Below are 17,986 nucleotides of genomic sequence, written 5' to 3' on the forward strand. Positions count from 1 at the left end.
ATAAAGAAGTTATGATATACACACACACACACACACACATACACACAATGGAATACTACTCAACTATAAAAAAGAATGAAATAATGCCATTTGCAGCAACATGGTTGGACCTAGAGATTATCATACTAAGTGAAGTCAAAAGGAGAAAGACAAACACCATATTAATTGATCTTTCTTGATCATAAAATTCAACATATTGGATTTTTGTAATTACTTGTTAACTGTAACTACTTAGACTGTTCATTAGGGACAAAAAAGAAAAACCATTCTAAGAAGAAGCTAATATTGCACCACTCACTTCTTAAGTTCTGCAGGGCTGATGGAATTCAGCTAGGAAAGAAGAACCAGAACTAATCTAATAATTACCTAAGAAATAAGGCATAATCCGAGGAACAACAACAACAAAAAATAAAAATGGATGTGGAAGGTAAGAAAGAGGTAAGAGGGTCAAAATTTTGAAGGGGACAGAAAAGAGTTTGAGGCCGCTGTTGCTAAAAAAAGAAATGCTCTCCACCTTTTGTTGGTACTGCATTTGCTGCCACTTCAAGAGAATTCAAAACAGACATAATATTAATGAAGGCTTTGCAGTCGCACTGCAAACAGAGAGGCTTACAGCGGGACAAGAAGACACAGGGCGGAATATTTGCACCTCCAAGATGTAAACAACGGCAAAACTCAACGAACTCTACATAGGACAGATCGTTTTGATTATGATCACTCCAGATTAATCATGAACACTCAAGATGAGCAGAAATAACTACTTTTACTCATGGCAGAGATGCTTGAGAAGCTGGCCACTGAGCTAACCACAGAAATACTTGCTCCCTCAAAATTACAGAAAAATGGATAAGACACAGAAGACGCATATGGCATTAGTTATTGGGTCTTTAAATGTTAGTTTCAGTAGCGTTCTACCTTTATGGTTCTTTAAAAAATATTGTGTACAGTAGGCAAATAACCATCAGGAGTATTTTTCCGTGAATGATTTTTCCCTGTGTTGAAAGGAGCACCGGCAAGTCCCTACCAGAGACGCAGGCATTAGGTGTTTACTTGCAACACAGCGCCATCTGGTGGCAAATGCTGCAAATTTCAGACACAGGGTCCCTGGGTTCCATAGAGACGCCCAAACTTACATACCTTGAGGTGTCGACCCAATGGAAAATAAGTAAATACTATCTTTAGGAACATTTGCCAAAGTTGAAGGTCAAGTTGTTTGTTAATTATTCTCATTAAGATTACTAATATCTATACTTAGTATATTTCCAATAAAAATGAACTGCTTTATGTAAAAATGAATTCTTAATAGTAACAATTCTCAGTCTGCATAACACTGTAGTTTTCAAAGTCCTGTTCTTACTCAATACACAAGATAAGTGTGGATATTATGCATTTCTCACAAATATTAACTGAAGGTCATGTAAGTTAAAGACGTTGCTCAAGCTCAAAAAGTCAAAAAAAAAAAAGTTGTTGAAACACGAAGACCCTCTCTGTTACTAATCTGTGTGTTGTCTTCACAATGATGCTGTTTCCCTCTGCTTAGAATGAAATGAAGCAGTTTCAGTTGAAGCTAGATTGAAACTTTAGCTTTAGCAGGAAATGGTCTTTTGAACTTGGTGGCATTTGATAAAGTAGTAGTCTCAAGCCTCTTCTGGTGGAATCTGGAGGAGGGCCTGGGCAACCTTGGTGGAAATGGCTGTGCATTCCAAAAGCTTGGTACATGATTTCTTTTTCTTGCTTATGCCCCAGACCTTGTGTTTATATATATACAAGACCGTGTCTTAGCCTGCTGCCCTGTTTGGGAATTGCCTCTTAATCACTTGCTTTTCACCAAAAGCAACACCTACTTGTCAATAGAACTTCAGGTGGCCCTTCACTGCCTCCTAGTAGAGGTAATTCTTTCTGAGTTAATCAAGGGACGATATTTAAGGTGGCATCTCTTATTGGGCATCTAGATGACTTATGCCATTCATATCAATGAGACCTTTTCAACCCTAATACCCGTTGCAGTGATCTATGGAGTACAGCCTTGAAATTTAATTACAGTGACGTTTCAGAGGCTGATGGACAGCTTTAAAGCATCTTGCTTTAATGTCATTAGACAGTCCCAAGTTTCAGTGCTATAAAAGATTGAAGACCAGTCTACTGTGTGTCTTACCTTCATTATGATCTGTAGGTATAAGCCTACGTCTCTCAGACCCTGTCAGGAGGTATTTTATCTTGTGGCTGTGATATTTCACCTTGTGAGAAACTATTGAAATTTAAGGCTATTTTTTAAGAAGCCTATTGAAGCCTATTGAAGCCTATGGATAGGACTTTGGTCATAGCTGTACAGTTGCTTACATTCTTAGACTTGGGCAATGAATCCTGAAACCATTCCAGGAGCAAAACTGAAACTTACCAATGTTGTGTTCATCTAAAATAACCTCCTGGGGAAAATGGTAAAAATGCATTTTTATAATGCCTAATCTTTATTGGTTCATCAAAACCGTTTTGAAATATGTTTCAAAATATGTTTCAAAATGCAGAAACTTTTCTTTCCTACAGTTACCAGATCACTGGAAACCTCAAATCTCCTTCTTCTTTTCAGCCATCTATCATCAGCAGCAGTAAAGATTTTGGAATTACAACTTAGGTAGCAATTCGGGGATGATTTATTGGCCAGTCTTCAACTATGTTTGCTCTAGAGAGCTGATTAATATAAATGTCAGTTTACTTGTAAACTAGGAATATGTAGCACAGAAAAGAACCAATACTGTCATTTCCAGAGCCTCCATTTAGACCCTCAGTGAACTTTAGTGGGGTAATGGCCACAGCCAAGAAACACTAGAAGCAATATTGCCTGAAATGACAGAGAATACAGCGGCATGCATCTCTTTTCAAGGTTAAGGAGTTGCTGATTCTGTTTCAAGAGCTCAGCATATAAATACAGTTTACAAGGAATTTTAAACTGATCACCAAAACCCGTGTATATTCAACTGTTTAATCAAAAGGAAGCCTGCGGTGCTGATGGAGCCCAGTAATCACTCTTTAATGTCACTGGTGAGATAGCAGTGATGGAGAGGATAAGGACGGGATAAATCAACTGAAGAAATTCTGAGCCAAAGACCTTCATTTTTAAAAGGCAGAGATTAAAATCACCCAGCTAATAAGATCTGTTCAGGGACCTAGAAATGTCAGCCAAAAATATGGAAAATGTATCCCCCAAGAGTAAGCTTTACTCAGGTCAGTTTGTAAATGATAGTTATCTGCTGAAAATAGACCATTAGGCTTGCTGTTTAGCTTAAAGGTAGTATTTAGTTAGAATTCTATACAAGGGATATCTTATTCGTATATTAACGTTCATATCTGATGGATAGGAAAAGAAATGAACATTGCAAATAGATTTTGCATGAGTTTCCTAGCTCCTTCCTAACATTTGGAAATCGCTTCTCAGCTCTCAATAATACCACTTTGCAAACATCTCCCCAGACCCAAGACCCTGAAAGGGTCTTCTCTGTCAGTGGGGGTAGCCCCCTCTTACTGCTTCGACTACCTAAGATCTTAATCTTATTTATTGATTTGGCAGTCATTCCCAACAAATTGGAAGTTAAGGAACAGAATAGTATACTGGTAATTTTTAAATATCCAGGCCCTTGCACTGTTCTTGAAAAAAAAACACCAAGTGCCCGATACACATTGTTGATTTTTATTTAATTATCTCATTATGTCTCAGCATAAACCTATCTTCAACCCAGCTGATAGAATGACTGGTCCCCACACACTGGAAATGCCCTCCTTTGTGCTTTGGCTTGTATTCTGTCTCTTTCCAGAAGGTTCTGATTCTTCTTTCCTTTTTCATTCTTTCCTTTTTGTTTTTAAATGAGATAAAGTTTCTGAGACCTTGTTTCTCAGGAAACACGAGCTTTTCTTCCCCTTCCTGGGCATTTGCTGTTTCCCCAGCTCTCCTACTTCTTATTGGTACATGCGATCTGAAGGCATCACTTAAGTTTTTAATTCACAGTCACGATTTCTAAATAAGGTTGAGTCTCTTCTACACCAGAAATCGACACATTGTGATTGACTGTACTTCAATTAAAGAAAAAAAAAAAAAGAGCAGGAGTCATAGCTCGGATTTGGTCACACAGCAGCTACCCAGAGCACTGCATTAGCACACTCAGGTGCTCTGTGAACCTCAGATGAAGGCTTGCTGGCTCAGTGCTGGTCTGATGATGAGACAGCGTGATAAAAATGAAGCTTAGTGCCGACAACACAAGTGTAAACTATGAACGGTGTCAGGGAGAAGCTGTGTGGAAGTTCAGGCTGAAACATGTCCCGCACCATGATTTGATAAAATTAATTTTTGAAGATGATTTGGATCATTAGAGTGAAAAAGTTGGGTAAAAATCCTACTCATCATTCAAGATGCCACTTTCTCTGGAAATATTTCCCTTATCGCATCCGCTCTCCTCCCCAGCCAAACTAGAAGCAATGGCTTCTGGAGATAAATACCCAAATCAGAGTACTCATTTTTCAAGTGTTTTTTGTCTTTTTTTTCCTCTCAACCACACTTGGGGTACTTACCATCTCTACTTTGGAACTGGACATAATATATTTTGTTCTTTTCAAAGCTATAAGGTATTTGAAAGAAGGGTATCAAGTTTAATTTATTTTTTAAACACTGCCAACATTTACAACATGGTTTACATGTAGAAAGGAGTCAGCGTGTGCCCACAGGCCTACATGAGTGAGTAAGTGTCCCTGTTATTAAGACAGGGGCATTCAAGTTAAAATTCTGTATCTGGAGACCAAAGACTGATTCTTGATTCTTAGAAGCACACTTTTTAATGGTAGCATTTCTGAAATCAGAACACGTCTTACATTTGATGCACACATTCGGTATTGTCACTGTTGATTGTGTTGAGGGGAAATGGTAATTCATCAACGGCACATCTTAAAATGAATAGCTGGTTTGAATTGAGAAACTGGAATGTAGGTCGAAAGATCTGACTCAAAATCAGCTACTGGGTTTACGTGTGTCCGTGAGAGAGCGCGTGGTTCGATGTGAGGGAAAGGACCTTCCAACCTCTCAGAGAGGCGTGCAGTTCTTTGCTCGATGCTTGCATTCCCGGAGTGGAAGTAACATTTGCCATGACTAGGCAGCACACTGATCTCCGAGAAACTCCAAGTAAGTGTTTAAAAGAGAGTTGGCCGCTTGCCCACCTTCCTTCCTGCACTGCTGGGTTCTCGGAGGCCAGCTGCTTAACCTCCCAGGCCCCTCCGTCCCTGAGATTCATGCCCGTCTGTAAATACAGTTGCATCACTTCGTACGCCCTACCATTCCCTTCTGACTCCTTTTGTGGTTTGCCTGAACCTTCTCATTCATGATGAAGATTAGTTACTCTGAATGTGTCAAATCTTGGGTCCAGAGCCAAACAGCAGTTGGCCGGTTTGCAAATTAAATCCTTGGTTATGAAGAGACCCAGGAAAGGAGAGAAAACTTGCATCCCATAGTGTACCTAGAAGTCTACTTCTAGAAGCACGTTCCCTGGCTCTAGATGTGATGACCACATGATGTGAGCGTGACTTTAATCACAAGGATGGGGGCTAAGCTGCCCACCTTGCAGGACAGGAAACCATCAAGACTGGAGAACCCTCTCCTACTCCCTGTCACCTCCTTTGGGATTATCCATAAGGTTTATAAAAGTGAATAAAAGAGAGCCATCCCACACTGCATTACTTGTGAATAATGGCCAGGACAGCCACTTAAGTCTATATATTCAGGAAGTCGCTGGTAGAACAAGAAGGCATTCTTATTTCATATACGTGGAATATGCTGTTCATTTTTTTTTTTATAGCAGAGCCGTCTAACTGCTACATATGCACGTTTGTACCTCTGGGCAGGGATGAGTGGGCAAATGATAAAGAATATGTATTCAGTCAAATTACATTTGAAATGTGATCATCGCTACAAAAGACTGTAATTGTCCTTGTGAGTCTGAAGAGTTAATTTTTTTCCTAGCATGATTTCATTTTACAGCCCAAAGAACCAGATTTCTCCCAGAAAAATGCCACTTATACGGGAAAAAAATAAAAGGAGGCAAGAAAGGGGATTGACAAAAAAGCAGGCTTGAATGCATAATGAATGCTCTGCGACTCATTGATGGACAACCCTTAAAACAAAGCATTGTTGTGGAAAATGTTCTTGAGAAGAGACCTCAACAGTTAATCAAATGAGTTATTGGAAAAGAATTTTTTTTTTCAAATCTGCCAGAAATGTACCAGGCCATTATTGCATCTTATAAATTATGTATTATTCTTAGATATGTCATAAAGTCCAACACAAATAAAGGGGAAATGCTGACAAGACAGAAACCTCATTGCAAATATAGAGATAGCCTCCTGAAGTCGTGGAAAATATCTTCCAAGAATCCCCATGCCCTGCCCACCACATTGCACCGCTTGGCATATTTCGCTTCTTTGTATTTGAGGATGTCAGCATTTTCGTTCCCTAGCAAGATCATCCAATCCCATTTTTCTTCACATGACTCGGCTAACAGACCACTAACCCCTTTTGCTGTGTGTGTGTGTGTGTGTGTGTGTGAGACAGAGAGAGAGAATTAACTATGAAGGAGTTCAGGTTTTGGGGGCATGAGCCACACATTCTCCTTGTTAGACCTTGTGATAAATCTTTCTCTGTTCAAAAAAAAAAAAAAAAAAAAAAAAACAGAAAAGTAAAATGTGATACTGAAAAGAAATCCAATTTTAAAACATCTATTAATACGGTCACCTCATTTATAGTCATCTCTGCAAGACAGCTCAGGACTGCCTTAGCTACTCCAGAGTGTCACTTCATGAAACAGCCAGGCATCCCCAGGCTCTCAGCCTTACGAAGCAGGCCAATGAAATAGGATGGAAATACTTTTGTTTTAACGCTGGGAAGACATTGAGTATCTGACCGTAAAATATTTTTCTCCTTAGTCACCTGTCAGGGTCTTACGAGAATGAGTGAGGTTTTAGGAAAAAGCAGAAATGCCAAAGTTGCCTGGTCCCATGAAGACACACCATTGTCTACCTCTTGTTTTATTCTTTGCCCATTACTTATTTCAGATTCTGGAAGCACATTTTGCTCCACTGTGGACTTTCCAATGAGTTGCTGAAACTATCTCCCAGATTCCTTCAGGACAGGCAGACCCTCTGTCTTGTATATCTTAGTGTCCACAGAACTGCACCAAACGTTTCCCAGGTCACAAGGGTTCCATAAACACTCACTGACTTTAATGAGTATGTGCGGGGAGTGGGGTGCATGGACTCCTCCACATCCTGCTGCTGTGTGCTTGGAGAACTCACTCTAGGACACCAAGTGTCACACTCCATCTGACCTTTTCTCTGTCGCTGGTGTACGGGAGGTCACAGCTTTATTCTTTATGTCTGAGAATCAAACTATATAACGTGAGTGTTTGCTACACAACACACCTAAGAAGACAACTTAAGCCTACTGCTAACTCCCAGCCAAGTGGCTCAAAATTTTCATGCTTTCATTTTCTTAATCTTACATCTCAATTAAATGCATATTTAATCTCTTTTTTTTTCCAGGAACATTCCAATGTACTTTGTAAAGGATTGCACTGGCAATATTCAGATGGTATAAACTAGACTGTTGAATATTTAGGAAAAAGCTGAAAATTTGAGGCACTGTAGTAAAGACTACTGAGTGAATTAAGGTACAGTGAGAAGAGTGGAAAAAAGGTCGAGTTGTCTGTGAAAGATGTGGGAAAAAACAGAATTATTTCAATTTTATACTCTTCTTTTCACCATATTCAAGATCTTAGAAAAACTAGGATTTGGGGTCATTGATTGGGCCAATGATCATACAGTTCATAGACTCATAGACTTTAACTTAAATGTGATGCTGACACAAATGTGGGAAGAGTCATGGGCTGGTGGGGAGGAGGCCTTCCTACTAACAGGCTGGGAGACTCCAGGTATCTGCCTTCTCAACTACAGCTTTTGCTAATGTAAGTGAGGGCATTGGACAGGAGTATTTAGTTTCTCTATCATTCCTTGTATTCTATGGAGTCGATCTTGGATTCTTCTGCCCTCCAGGGCCCCCATAATCAATCACTCCTCAAGGACTCCTGATAATGTCTCCCCATATCTTCTGACCACTTCTCATGGTTCAGACGTTCAGACCCTTTTCAATGCAAAGGCTCCTAGTATGTTTTCCTTCCTTTCATCTTTCATGACTAATTCATCCTGTACATTTAGTCTCCTCTAACCATGACTTAAATTGCATCAGCTCCAGCTCCAGGACCTTCCAAGAGGCCCCATGAGCAGAGAACGCGATTCACCTACCTGAGCCCAGGTCCCTCCTCAGCCTGAGTTGCATCTGGTTTTCATTTGTTCTTTTTTGAGAAGTTAGCTCTTAGCTGACTTCCTATCCCTCCTTTCTAATTAATAGGTCCAAACACGTCTCACTTCTTGATTCCAAACATAACCTTTTTTGATGCACTTTTAGGCCCACTTTCTTTCCTTACATCACTACTACACCACAAGCTCCTTCCCTATGAGGTCTCTATGGCACTGCCATTCCCATTCAATGGTTTCTTGCCATTTATTGCTTCAATTACTTGCATCTTCCTGTTAGCATCTCTGTGGCTTTGGGCTAATGACATCATCTCCTAAATCATCAGCTGTTGTCTGTTAAATATGAACAACAGATATATGCACTCATAGTGGGTTTGGGTTCCCCCAGATAACGTGCACGAAACACTTTGCACTGTTCCTAATAGTGACAGCCATTACTACATAGAAAATATATATATTGCCCTTTTTCTGTTATAATCTGTACAATAAGGTACAAGATGAGGAAAAATAAAAGTAACTTAGATGTCTGGATAGAATGCCTGTGTACACAAATATATTGTCCAGTAATGAAGGAATTGACCAAGAGTTTGCAAAATCAGGGAGTGTGAAGAATCTGTGGGCACAGAAAAAGAAAAACAAAACTTGTGAATGCTATCATCCTCATTATGGAATTGTGAATACTTTTTAGATAGGAATAACGACAATAAAACCATATTGAGAAGAGATGCTCCAAGACATATGGCAACACATTTCCCCATGAGGTAAGGGCGGCTGATGGGATCCAAGAGCTCAGGGACCCCACCAACACCACCGACTTTGGAGAGAGGAGGACTGGAAGTGAAGGTGAGCTCTAGGGGAAAGGGGGGTTCCTTTGGCAGCTGTGGGTTGGGTGTATCTGAGGGACACAACAGGGGTATGCCCAGGGTCATGGGCATTTACACATATGAGGAAGCACATGGTGGGCTTTTCCTCCAAGCAGCAGGTGTGCTCTTGAAGAGGTGGTGGATGAGCAATGAGAGTCCACTCCCAGGCCCCGCTGGTGCCGTTAGCTGAGACCATGCTTCTCTTTAGGAGATTGCCTCTTACTCATACAGGAAAACACAGAAAGTAAATGACCATCGGGCCAAGATTTAAACTTTCAGCTCTGGTTGGCTAAAAAATGCTAAACAACAGATTGAAAGAACAGAAAAGTCATACGGGATTGAGTCAAGTTGTGCATCGAATCCATTTTTTAAAGTTTGAATAATTGCTATACCTGTGGTTGCAAAAGTGGCAATTTTAATTTTGAAAATAAAATGTTTGACATTGTGAGAATTTAAGAATAGAAACTAAAAACTGATTATATGAAAAATAATAAAACCAGGAAGTGGATGGGAAGGTAAGGTGTGGTAATGTTTTTATCTTGCATCCCAGGAAGTCAGTGAATACTGTTTTGTTCTTAATATTGATGAAACATTTGGAAATTAAATATGCTTCCAGATAAACTGTGGGTTATTAAATACACAGAAACTGAATTTATCAAATGCATGAGGAATAATAATGACAACAATGCATAATAAAAACCATGGAACCTGGCCAAGGCCGAAATTAAAAGCAAATTTACATTGTGAAATACTATGATTAAAACAAGGGGTAATGAAGATGTGCAATAAAGAAAATAAAATCTTTCAAAAGAAAGGAGAAATAGAAGGGATCACTAGAATTATATACAGAAGTGAGTAAGTAAAAGCAAAAAATGGTAAGAATCTATAAATAGTAGAAAATACTTCTGTCATGTGTCTCAGAACTGTCTTACAGATCTTAATAATATACGGAATTATGTTTGAGATTGCCTGGTTTAAAATATTGGCTCTGTGGACATCTCAAAATTAATTTAAGAGATCCTGTGGGGCAACTCAAAGCAGTAAGTTTCCATATTTCAATATAGTGGAAACTGAAGACGAAATTTCACCTAAGCTTGAGAAGAGATTAAGATGGTCTGCTGTCAAATACAGGCGATGAGGAATACATGAACTTCACTTCGGGAGCCCACGGGAGTAACTAAAAGAGAAGGTCATAATCCTACAAATGTCTGGAGCGTCGGCATGGTGAGTAACTCACAGCCTACAAAATAGGAGAGATGATGTGTGTCTTAACATATAAGAGAAAGAAACTGGCATTTCAGTATAAATATGCAATCAACAATCAGCATCAAGAACTACGAAGGATGTGAGACTTTATCCTGCTTTCAAACTAACAATTTTGCCTACTGCAAATACACCGATGCTGGCAGAAGACACAAAGCCCACGAGTCAGAGACAAAAGACTTTATGACCGTCATGTTTGTATCAGTTCTTTCACCCCAAGTCATGGAGGGTGCCGTGGGGTAGCCCAGGTAGACACTGTGTACACGGTGGATTTGCATCACAGCTGAGGAACCTGTGGAACCCTAAGCAAGAACCCAAATCTTTATAATGCACAGCACCCAAATCTGTCCGACCTTCGTGCCAGAGCGAGATACTATCTTCATTATGCTAGGCAGTAAACACATCTGACCTCTGCTCCAGAGAAGGACTTTATCTCTATCTTTTAAGGCTATTTGCTCTCCAACATCCTTGAAATGATAGTCCAAGACAAAGACCATCCATGCCTCTAGTCCCAACATGTACAGAAACGAGGGAGACCCAAGGGCAATTGTCTCTGAACACACACGCATGCTCTAAATTGCAGGTGTTGACTTATAACTGCTCTGCTTCTTAGACTTACACTGTGTGTAGCAGGCGACAAAGTAAATAGGAGCCAGGATTTATCTAACAACGTTGAATGGTTCTTCCAAGCAACTCAGGAGAGTCCAGCCAAAAAATCCAAGGGTCAATTATTTGAAATCATTTTTAAGGAAAAAACAATAGCTGGACAACCTGTATGAAAAATTCTGAAATACAGAAAATTAGAAATTAGGAAAGGTAGAAAACAGATAAAATGTTCACAAAAGACGAAAAGAAAAACGATGTTGATGCAATAGATGATTTTCTAAGAAAACACAAGTGATCTAATTTTTTGGCACTTAACTCCTTAATCATTCTGGAATAACCTTTTATATAAAATATGATAGAGATATTGATGTTTTAAAAACTATTGCTTTATCAAATGTCTGTAATAGCTGATATCTCAAATATCACCTATTATATAATTCATCTTTAATTTATTGATTTAAATAGAGAAAACCCTAAAGTAAGAAAATAGTGTATCATTAGAGATGGTAAAAAAAATGGTCAGTAGATTTGATTTGCTATTTTATTACCATTCACTCTGTGGTAGGAGGTAGTGTGGGGCGCCTATTAAAAGTCCAGACCTCGCTGCTGGGTAAGAAATCTGGTCACCAGGATTTGAATGACTTGGATCATGTTACTTTACTTCTGAACATATTTGTACCCGAGTTTCACCCACTATAAAATGAAGATAATAACTGTATGCACTTCTTACTAGCATTAAATGAGTTAATAATTAGATTTAAATGAGTTAATAAAAGGATTTAAAGGATTAAAATAGTGTCTGGGACAAAGCAAACACTCAATAGTGTTAACTATTGCTTTTTTTTTTTTTACCTTTTTTTATTTAGCACACCAAAACATAGCAAATAAATATAGATGACGAAAAGGGTAACATATCCAAGAGGCAGAGTATATGGCTTTAATTTATGAGAAGCTTACAAATCTTTAAGAAAAAACAAAGACCCTAATGGAAAAATTGCTTACAGACATAAGCAGATAATACACATATACAACTATTCAGCAGAAGATAAAGTATTAAAATATTTAATATGACTAATGCTAAAAAATGAAAATAGAAACAACCAGGTTTTTTTCCCTATCATATTGCCAAGATTAAAATAGGTACCAAAAACGTGTATGAAAACCCTCAAATACACCTTACCAAAAGAATAAGCATAGAGCATGTTAACTTCCTGGAGGAAATATGTCAATATGGATCAAATCCTAAACCTTTAAAGAAGGAATCCAACCACTCTGAATTTATTCCCATGATAAAATCAAATATGTCTGTGTTACATGTACGTGTTTATCAGAGTGTTATTTATAACAGGAAAACATTAAAAATGACCTGAATGTCCAACAGTAGAGCACTGAGTATTATAGCACATCTACAGGGTACCAGGTGCTGGGCGGGGACTGGGGGGAGGTGAAAATGTGCTCAGGGTACATGATTTAAGGAACCACTGACTGTCAGGGTTGTGCCAGTGCCGACACTGCTCTCGCAGGTCTCCAAGAGTGAGAACCTCCTTAAATTCTGCTACCAAGGCATATCTTCTGCCTTGACCTAAGCCGGAGTCTAAAAATGGGGGTCATTTAAAGTTATGCTATTAAAAATCATCTAATAATTTAAGTTCATATTTTTATATAGTCCTAATTCAAAATCCAGGCTAGATAATACTTGCAGAAATATCATACTAGGATAACCATAGTCTAACCCTCATCCTATTAGTTATTTTACATTTAATTTCTTAATTTTTTTTTTTTTTTTGCTATTTTGAATAGTGTTTGGATGATCCTTCTCCTTATAGCTAACTTTCTGTATGTTGGAGGTTATTTATTTTTGTTTGTTATTTAGGATTGGGATTATTGGACAAAGAATGTGAATATTTTTAAGGCCTTTGAAAAAGTTGATTACTTTCCAGAAAGACTCCCACATCCTTACACCCTCAAGTGGGCAAAGCAATTCTCTAAGACATCCAGACATGTCATATCTTCTACTGAAGCTCAAAGACATGATAAATTTGAATTATTTCCCCAACTCACCAATTATAGAACCTTTCACGAAGGCGAAGACTTGGCCGTACACATTTTTGGTTTTCCTTATGTACTTTGCATGTGTACCCCAGTTCTGAAGCCTGCTAGGCATTCACTGGTTGAGAATTCCTCAGATATATTTTTTCCACCACAATTTTATAGACTTCTCAAACCTATGAGTTCTTTTTTCTTTCTTTCTTTTTGACTCTCCTGCTAGCAGCAGTATAAATGGAGGCTGGCCAGAAGTTAAGGGAAGACTAAGGATCCAGCTGGTTCCAGCAGCTCCTGTGATTCCACACAAGTCACAGTGAGGGGGTTGCTGAGAAACGGCAAGTTAACATAGAAGGGCTCCTGGAAGAACTCCTCCTCCCTCCACAGAATGCTGTTCTTTTTTTTTTTTTTTTCTCTATTTTATTTCTCATTTTTTTTAATTGAAATACCATCAGTTACAATGTGTCAATTTCTGGTGTAGAGCACAGTGTCCCAATCATGTACATAAATGCATATATTCGTTTTCATATTCTTTTTCATTAAAGGTTATTTCAAGATATTGAACATGGTTCCCTGTGCTATACAGCAGGATTTTTTTTAAATCTATTTTTATACATAGTGGCTAACATTTGTCAATCTCAAACTCCCAAATGTATCCTTTCCCTCCCCTTTCCCCTAGTAACCACAAGATTGTTTACTGTGTCTGAGGGTCTGTTTCTGTTTTGTAGATGAGTTCATAGTGTCCTTTTTTTTTCTTGCCATGATGGTGGGACTGCATACAAAGTTGACTGCACAGGTGGCTGTTGAGAATTTACTAAATTACAATTAGAGCAACAGGATATTAAAACCCACTTGCAGAATGACAGAAAAGAAATAGTTCCAACTCATGTCAATTGTCAAGGTGTATTAGAAAAGGGGGCATCTCTCTGAAATGTTTTCATGAGATCGACCTCTGTGTCCAAGCCACCATGTTTGCACCCTCAAGTCACACCTAAATGGACCAGGAGATCCTCTCTTACTCATTTTATTTTCTTGCCTAGTTTACTGGGAATTTCCGCCTAGCTGGTCACATCAGTGATTCAAGTCTGCTGTTTCGGGCAAGTGAGAACACAGAATCCATAGTGTCACAGCCAAAGTTTCCTTAGTCACAAGGACACAGCTGAGAACCCACATGAAGTTCCTTGGAGGTTTCTGTGGGTGATGACTTGGCAGCAGATGGCAATAAGCCCTGCAAGAATGTGCAGTCAGGGGCAAAATGACACCCAAAAGAAATGGGATCGTATTGTCTTCTCAAATTCCTAGAGTGGAGAATTTGGTTTTGGGTTTTTATTTTCTTTATTTTATTGAAGTATAGTTCATTTATAATGTTCTTGGTGTACAGCAAAGTGATTCAGTTTTTATATATATATAATATTATACATAATATTTTACATGTATAAATTATATATATCTATATATTCTTTTTCTTACTTTTTTCCATTATGGCTTTTTACAGGATATTGAATATAACTTCCCTATGCTATTTGGTAGGACCTCGTTGCTCATCTAGAGAATTTGTTATTGAGGTTTTGACATTTGTTTTATTTCTCTTTTCCTTTCTCTACCTTTTTTTCTATCTCACTCTTACATGTATGTGTTCAGAAGGGAACTTGCAATTAATCCAAGAAATCTGCTTGTGCTTTAAAAAACAGGAGGGCACCAACCTTATTCTATAAGGAATGCTAATTAGTGGGCATATTTGTAATGAGACTAAGGTTTTATTGGTGAACACTATGAAATTAAAAAAAAAAAAACAAACCCCGACCTCTCTTTGAGCAATTGACCCCGAGATAGTTCTCCCTGTCAAGTAACATGAAATTATATTTATGGTTATCAGTTTTGAAATTTAAGCTACCAGCTATGAACATTTTAGAAGGTTCATTCCTTCTGTCAGCAAATATGATAATGAAATTAATGATACAGACTTTTTTAATTAAAAAAAATCTTTATTTCAAACACAATTATGATACAGACTTTAAAAATCTAAAAACGATTACTGACAGCAGAAAGAAAAGGAAGCAATCTTAAGCATTTGGGTTCCTGAACATCTGAGAGGTCAGGCTTTCGCGGCACCTGCTGTCCCAGCCGTGGTGACCACAGTCTGACTATGTGATGACAGACTCATCGGAACTGTACACCGCCAGCCATTCTGTGCTTTGGTCTCCTGTCCTCAGGGGCCCGTCCCGGGTCCAGTTGACCCTCGTGGCTGTAGTGTGGGCTCTGAGCCTGTGTTATGAATGGCACACCTGGCCCATCTATCGGCTGGATGCTGGAGGCCACCTCTACTTGTCAGAAGTCAGCAGGTAGCTACGTGTAGAAAATGACTGAACCCATCCGTGAAAAGGTGGGTATTCTCCGCATTTACTTTGTTCAGCGCAGTTCTGAGCCTCCCATTTCCTGCATTGTGTCAACTGCAGCTTTCCCTTCCTTCCAGCCAGGGAGAAAGTCTGGTAGTCAGAGATCTCCTGACAAACAAAAAATGCAATGAGAGGAAACAGTCCGAAGTCTTGATTCTGAGTTCTCCTTGAGGATGTGAGCACATTTATGCAATCTGGACCTGCATATTCATCTAATGAATTCAGTTTGGAAATTTGGCTTCCATCGCTACTACCTAAAAGAGACGGAGTGCCAAGAGGGTGGCAGCTGAGAGGGGAGGGACAGAAGGCTAGGGAGTGGGCGAGACTAATTGGTCTTGTCACATAACACAGATTAGATTACGTCTGCCGAAAACGGGGAGGGGACAGGGGGCCCTGAATCACTGTTTATACCAGGAAGACAGAAAACCAAGCAACCTCGTGGAACCAGATGCAAAGATAGAAGCACAAGCCTCTTGACAAGAAAACAGGAAAAACTAAATGTAAGACAATTTAAAAAAGAAAGAGACAACATTTTGCTCTGCAGCCAGATAAGGGAATTGAGCACCAGAACAGCAAAGTACAATCTGATCAGAGTTACGATCATTTCTGAGCATTCACTAAGGCCAGAGCAGGATCTTACCTTGCTAAGCAAGTCCATAGATTTCTTTTTAAATGGGCAAAGGATGGGTGGCATTGTGGGGAGTGTTCTAACTACAAAGAAAAAGTCAACTTTTCAAGAAATCAGAAGTAAAATGTTTATTACAAACAAGTAACATGATTAACTGTTAATAATTCTTATCTGTCAAAGAGGAGAGCATCTTAGAATTGCTGAGATAGAATTACTATTACAAGTTACCACATGCTCTACACTGTAAAACTGCGTTTTAAAACAATACTCTGCAAACCAAACTTCCAGAGCCCAGGCTGATCGTCCTCTCATTTATTCATATTACTGAGCTGGCTACTGCGTGTTGGCTTAGTGAACAAGACTCTGAAAAGAAGAAAACCAATGTATTCCTCCTCTTCCCTTTCTTCCTACCTAATTGTCCTCCTGCTCCATTCCTTCCCCTGGGTCCTTCTGTCTGTCTTCTTTTCCTGAGGTACTTGGTCCCCTTCTAGCAAATTCCAATAATTTTCCTAAGAAAACACAAGGAAGGCATAGAAAGCGCTGATGTGTGACTCAGATTCCTGTAGAGCGGGGTCGGTTCTCTAACATTACCTTTTCCCTAGACTCTGGAATGCGAATGAAACAGAAATTTCCCACAGGTCTTTCTCTGTTGCCTCTGTCTGTGGAACAGCGTTAAATCAGCCTCCTTGGGTTTGTCTTCCACACGACATCAGATATCACAAACACCCTCCTTATGAAACCCAGCTGTGAGCTAACTAATGGTACCAAAATAGATTTTTCTCTCCTTTATACTGTTATAACTTCCTGTAAATAGCGGAGCCCGCTCGGCCCATTAAGCAAATAATCTGAGGATTTTTGCAGCAGGAACTTTTTATTTAATGGTGGACCTGGTGTGGCATTTGCATTGTGTCAAATAACTTAAGGCTTTTCCTTTTTTTTTTTTTTTTAAGACTTCTAAGGGTTTTCTCTACTTAGTAATTCTTTTCAATCTTTTCTTTTTCTTTTTTTCCATTCTCGGTTGGTAGATATTCATTTGCTGTGAAATTGTAATTAGTGATATTCATAGAAAGAATAACATTGAGTTTGGGACTGTAGTTGTCACACTTAAGTTCTCCACAGATGTTTCTAGAAGGATGAACGCCAAGGTTGCACAACGCCTGTGAAAGGAAAGTAGCACCAACTATTATTTTTAACAACAACAACAACAAAAAAATTTATTTTCAGAAATGGCCTACCTGTGAGCCCAAACTAGAACATTTCTTTCTGAAGGGATGTTGGCCAGGGGTCCCTAGCAAGGAAGATTATTACGCTTGGTTTTAGAAATGTTAGAAGGTGACTCAAGCCCCTAACTTTCCATTTGCAGGATCAGAGATGCCGAAAGGAAGGAACAGGAGAGAGCGTGCAGAGGAAGAGACCTGGAGGGTGACAGAGAAAGGTCTTTGGGTGGCTATAAAATCATGATGAAGGGAGTCAGTTACAAGAACCAGATCATTTTGAAATAAAAAACGTGTTTCTGGGCTTCCAGTTACAGAAAAGTCCTGGGTGTGTTAATTCAAAAATAGTCCTCTTGATTTTTTTTTTTTTTTTTGGTGGTAAATTATTGGAATTATTTTTTTGCAGACACTGTTGTGGGACATTGTTTGATTTTAAAGGCATCAGAGTTTTCTCAGAGATCTGAGCTCAGGAGATGTTAATCTTCCCTTCCTTGTGGCCTGTTTGGTATCTACTAAATTGGGGGCAGTATTGTAATCCATTGCTCTGATAGTCCCAGCTGACTGCAGCATGAACAAAACTGCCCGCCCATGATCTGTGTGGCCCCTTGGTCTACAGAACTAACCAGAAGT

General features: G+C 39.0%; 1 protein-coding gene across 1 annotated transcript in view; it reads left to right on the forward strand.

Moving 5' to 3' along the window:
• Positions 1 to 17,986, forward strand: part of LOC141573952 (mitogen-activated protein kinase kinase kinase kinase 1-like) — a 640,645-nt gene that overhangs the window by 304,781 nt on the left and 317,878 nt on the right. The gene's annotated exons all lie outside the window — the stretch shown is intronic.

This window comes from Camelus bactrianus, chromosome 18 (genome assembly GCF_048773025.1).
Source record: "Camelus bactrianus isolate YW-2024 breed Bactrian camel chromosome 18, ASM4877302v1, whole genome shotgun sequence".
Classification (NCBI taxonomy): Eukaryota; Metazoa; Chordata; class Mammalia; order Artiodactyla; family Camelidae; genus Camelus; species Camelus bactrianus.